The sequence below is a fragment of the Pseudomyrmex gracilis genome, unplaced genomic scaffold, assembly GCF_002006095.1.
Source record: "Pseudomyrmex gracilis isolate BER0280 unplaced genomic scaffold, ASM200609v1 scaffold_1651, whole genome shotgun sequence".
Taxonomy (NCBI): Eukaryota; Metazoa; Arthropoda; class Insecta; order Hymenoptera; family Formicidae; genus Pseudomyrmex; species Pseudomyrmex gracilis.
The window spans coordinates 6,625-12,404 of record NW_018022235.1 but is presented as its reverse complement, the minus strand read 5'-3'; the positions used below and the strand labels follow the sequence as shown (position 1 = coordinate 12,404).

The 5,780-nt window shown below is 39.0% G+C and overlaps 1 pseudogene; it reads left to right on the top strand.

Annotated features, from left to right (window-relative positions):
- Window positions 1-455: 455 nt before the first annotated feature.
- On the top strand, window positions 456-5,106 carry LOC109862351 (annotated as a pseudogene).
- Window positions 5,107-5,780: the final 674 nt, after the last annotated feature.

The window sequence follows — 5,780 nt, the reverse complement described above, 5'->3', positions numbered from 1 at the left end:
TTGGTTGAAAATTTTATTGCTTATTCTAATTCTCTCAACCTCTGCAAGTAACGTCCAGTAGTTTCTTCTACCGTTTTCTAGAAAACTGTTAAGGAGACCAGTTTAAAAGTCGCAAAACTATCTGATGGTTGAGAAAGTCCGTTCTCTTATTGAACAAAGTATCAACTTTTGATAGTCATGAAATATAGAGTGCTTTCCAACAACGGAACAGTCATACACTGACACAGTGTAACAGTGTCAACGTGTAGTTGGAACGCTTTTTAGCTTTTAGTTTTCATCGTCAGAGTGCAGAACAATCACTTTACATAGGTCATTTAAGTTTTCCGGTATATATGCGTAAAGAATATAATATATTTTAAACTATTGTTAAAATACTTCTATGTGCTCGTATATCTGTGATCAATTTCTATATATAATAAAGTATATAATTTATTAATAATTTAAAATTGCATAAGATGAATATAAAAAAAAAGATAGTGATTAGTCTTGTGTAATAGAAAATACACTAAACATTAGTACAAGTACAGAAAACTCAAGTACCTCTGAAACAAACTGAAACAATAGTAACCTTTCAATCAGTGATGATACATCTTCAAGAAGTGAAGAAGACGATTTGTTTCCTTTAATGAAATATTTAAGCAGTGGACTTAAGAGATATCGAGTCGAAAATTATCTTCATATTGTGGATAGCTGGACAGACTTAAAATTTAAGGAGCACTTAAGAATTGAGCGTATCACAGCAATTCGATTAATAAGTAATAATTATTATAAAATATAATTTTTATTTTTAAATAAATTCATAATATTTAAAACATATAATCTTTTATACAGATGAATCTTTTATATTAAATGATTTTATTCTAGATAAATTGTGTAAAAGTGGATTTATTCCTTCCCATTCCTGTGGAAAAAAACTAATTAAAGCAAAACTCAGTTTTCTTATATTTTTGTGCCATTTAGGAAACACAGAACCCCTACAAACAATATCAAACAAATTTGATGTTTCAATTTCATCTGTTTTTTGAATAATCCGTCGAGTGACACCTTGGATTTTAACAAAATTAAATGACGTCATCAAATGGCCTGAAGAACAACACGTTGCATATGTTTGTCATCAGTTTTATTGTAAGAAAGGCATCCTAAATGTATTAGAAGCTATTGATTCCACTCACATTAAGATAGAAAAACCTGTAGAGAATGCAAAAGATTATTATAACCGGAAAAAATATTTCTCTGTAATTCTACAAGCCGTTGTAGATGCGGATATGAAATTTACTAATATATACTGCGGTCAGGTTTTCTTCATGATGCTGTTACGTCATGGACTTCACGGTCCCTTTTTTTGCAACGTGGGAACGGTACGCCGATCCTAAAATTGTAACTAACTGTAATCTTAGACGTAAACTTCCTGGATGGATAACGAGGAGTCGGCCAGTGGCAGTAAACAAGTTGTAATCAGTTTAGACGCTGAATTTTGACACGATGAGCCGACGGATTTGATTTCTAATTCGCAGTAAGACAAAAGAACAATAAAAGTTTTCGCACAGCAGTCGAGGCGGGTAACTCAAGTCGGGCGGATGGAAATCAAAAATTCTCTTATCTCCAGAAGAGAAGTCAAAATCAAAACCAAGTCAGTGGTCAGTCGCGCAAATTAAACATGATAGCGCAAAACCGATAGCGAGTTATAAACAAAGGATAGTTAGGACGATTTGGCCGACGTCGGTGATTGGCGCTCTCGCTTGTGCGGATCTGCGAATCAAGATCCGATTTTTAATCTAGATAATAAGAAGGGATTCAAAATCCAAATCTGATTGGCAAAACCCAAGTGTCTGGAGGCCGAAAAGCCAAGTATAAATGCTGGAGCTGAAGAGCGTTTTCACTTTGCACCATCCAGAGTAATCAAGTATTATATTCAGAGTGCGGTCTTGGTTCTAAGTAAAGTCCGAAGTTGTTAAAGTGATCAGCAAGTGGTGTCTGTGTCTTAACAACGGCCCACCGCTAACAGGAGCCAACCCAGCTTACTACTCTGCAGATCCAACCCAGGTGGAGATTCTGGCATTTATTACTCGGCTTCAACAAGTAGTAAGTGAAAAATAAAATAGGAGTTACAGTAGCTTAAGTAGTAAGACCGGGGATTCCATGAATAACTTATCCATATTCACGACACCGCTGATATCCGGAGCGTTGACCGTATTAGGTTGACCATTTTAGTTCACATAACGACTCACGACCTTGCGAGTCGTTCTGAGCCGTTGCTGACTCCCTTTTACCTCAGACTAGCGACTCACAATCTCTCAAATCGTTCTGAGCCGCTGTTGACTTCTTTTTAACTCAGACTAGCGACTCACGATCTCTCGAATCGTTCTGAGCCGCTGCTGACTCTCTTTTACCTCAGACTAGCGACTCACGATCTCTCGAATCGTTCTGAGCCGCTGCTGACTCCCTTTTAACTCAGACAAACGACTCGCGATCTCTCGGGTCGTTCTGAGCCGCTGTCAAGTTCTGGCGCTGAGCAGCGTTCCGGAGATTAGTTTGCAAATTTATGTTGACATACTACCATGATCAAAAAATAATCGGAATTTTTAATTTAAACCTCGCGGGCTTATCGGTTTAGAATTCTGTTGTTTGTCACGTTGGCAGCACTGTTACGGACACCCATGCCAAGCGTCTGCTTATCAGCTGTTCATTTACCTTTATGACAGTGATTTCTTTACATCAAGTTTTTACGTCGCGGCGATTTTTACAATGGATTCAAAACTTGAACAACGTTCTTGCATTAAATTTTGCTATAAAAATAAAATTAAATGTTACAAAAGTGTTATAGTGACAATACTCTATCGAAAACACAGGTGTACCAGTGGTATGAACGCTTTAAAANTGGTCGTGAGGCTGTTGAGGACGATGCTCGTCCTGGGAGGCCATCGACATCGAAAACTGATGAAAACGTCGATAAAATCCGACAATTGTTGATCAAAAATCGCAAATTGACGATAAAGGAGATAGCTGAGACCACCAACATATCATTCGGATCCGTTCAGAGCATTTTGCGTGAGGATTTGGGTCTGAGGCGAGTCACTGCAAGATTGGTGCCAAAAGAACTGAATTTTGTGCAAAAATTCTCGGGAGTTTCTCGTCAAAAACAACACCAATACCATTCAACAANCGCCCAATTTACCTGATTTGGCACCATGTGACTTCTTCCTATTCGATCGACTCAAAAAACCACTACGAGGAACTCGTTTTGAGAGTGTGGAGGCAATAAAGCTAAAATTGCTGGAGGCACTAATGGCTATACCAAAAACCGACTTCCAGAAAAGCTTCGAGGGGTGGATCAAACGCTGGCACAAGTGCATTGCAGCCGACGGGAACTACTTTGAAGGGGACAACTTGAATTTTGAAGAATAAACATGTACTTTTCTTTTTATGAATAAATTCCGGTTATTTTTTGATCATGGTAGTAGTAACCGTTTTAGTTAAGTATTGGTCGGTAAAGTGAAGTTCATTTTTTAAGTAGAACTTCGGATCCGCTTGAGATCGCAAAACGCGATCATAACCAGGCGCAATCGCCGCAATCGGGCCCTTCGGCGGAAGGAACTCGCCAGTCGACTCGATGAGATCACCTAAGTTGACAATGTCCTAAGGGAAACGCCTAATGACGTAGAACACTCGCCGACTCACTCACTGCCACCGGAGACTCAGTCGTCCTCTCCGACATCTCCTCCTACGCTCACTCCACTTTCTCCACAGCCGTTGATCCTAGATTCGCCCTCTTACTCTCCCGTACCTCCTGAAGAAATTCCAGATTTTTATCCTCCTTCCCCCCTTTGTCACCCACCTCGCCCCCCTTCTCCAGAATCACCACGAGACCAACCAGTAGACGATAAACAATCCGAAACAACTAGCGATGAAGAAGATTTACTTCCTCACCAGTTAGGTCATTTTATTCTTTTGGCCAACACCTTCCACGTCGCCGATCCTCCTCCTTCTAAAGGTGAATTAATCCTCGACCTCAGAAAAAGATTTCCAAACTCCCTTTGCCGCGCCGTCTCTACTCTTTCTCCCGACCATACTATCTTCGTAAAATTCCCCGGTTTCCTTAAAGTCCGCGAAGTTTCAATCAGTTATTTTTATCGTTTTTACCTTCCCCCATTAGCAGTAATAAAAGAAGTAATTGAAATAACCCTGGACGACTGAGACACACACACACATATGTATACATAGATACACACAATCACACACTCACTCATGCAAACACAGACATTTGACATCCAGAGATGAACTAGAAACTACAGATTGTGACCACATGTAACTTTTAACTTGTAATACTAGAAATAAATGAAGAAATGTTAATCGAATGGTGCCTAAATAAAATTGACTAAAATTAATTAACTTGGACTTTACGTCAACCGTTCTCATTCCTGTCATCTTCCGATAGATCGCCAGGTTCTGTCCCGAGTAATTTAGATTTGCATCTAGAACTCGAAAGGGAACCGACAAGCGAGAAGCCGTTAAACAAGCAAGAGCGAGAAACACTCGGCTTGTTTACGACACCGAAATCTCGCTTGACCCACGCATTTGACGCTCGTATCTCTCTGGGTCACTGTGTCGGGAGTCGACACGCAAGTGTCGTGTGTCAGTTACGTCACTCCTCAAGGGCCCAACCGTTACCGTAGGCCCAGGACGTAACAATGCACGAGTCTTGAGAAAATCTGCATTGTACAATTCAGCTAATGAATATAAAGAAGTAATTTTTCCGGATAAAAAATTTATAATCGGTGATTCTGCGTATCCATTGTTACAGTGGCTTGTTCTTCCTTTTTGCGATAATGGTCACCTTAATGTTCTTCAAACCGAATTTAATTTCATACTTTCTTCAACACGTATGTTATAGAAAAAGCATTTGGTTATTTGAAAGGACGTTTTTGACAAATTAAATTTTTTTCAGAATACCGTGAAATGCCATTTATTACAAATACAATTAGCTGCATGTATTCTACATAATTTATGTTTAGATTATAAAACGATAATGTGAATGATGATTATAATGAACGTAATAATGATGGAGTAGATCGAAGAACGCAATTAATCAGAGAAGTATTTGATTAAGAATAAACAGTATGTACTGATTATTATCTATAACTAATTTTGATGTATGTAATATGTAAATAAAGTATAAATAGAATATAAATAAAGTATATAGCATATAACAGCTTGAATATACAATTAATAAAGAAACTTAGGCTTTCTTGAAGTAATAACTAAGAAATGAATAAGAATAAGAGCATACAAGCCGCTGTGCAGGATGTTATGCTGAAATGTTCTATTCTATATGTGTATACATATACAGGGTGAGTCATCTGAATCTATCACCTGGGGACAGCAATGGGGACTCACGTAAATAAAGCACCCCAAAGGGAACAAAAAACTACCACGTTTACGCCGTTGTTCAGACGGCGTCATTAATTCAAAGAATAGGCGCGGGGATTGGAGGGCAAGCGGGGCAGTTGCTTGTAGCGCCAACGGGCGCCGTACTAACTAGTAGCTACTAGTGATTGCTACTAGTTAGTTAGTACGGCACCCGTTAGCGCTACGAGCAACCGCCCCGCTTGCCCTCCGATTCCCGCGCCTATTCTTCGAATTAATGACGCCGTTTGTTCCTGGGTAGTGCTAAGAGTAGTAATTTCTATTAATTTTGGCTAAAAATTTTGTCCGCCATCTTGGTCCGCCATTGTGGATCCGTCATTTTGAATTTTGCAAATTTGATTTCAGATTCGTGATCA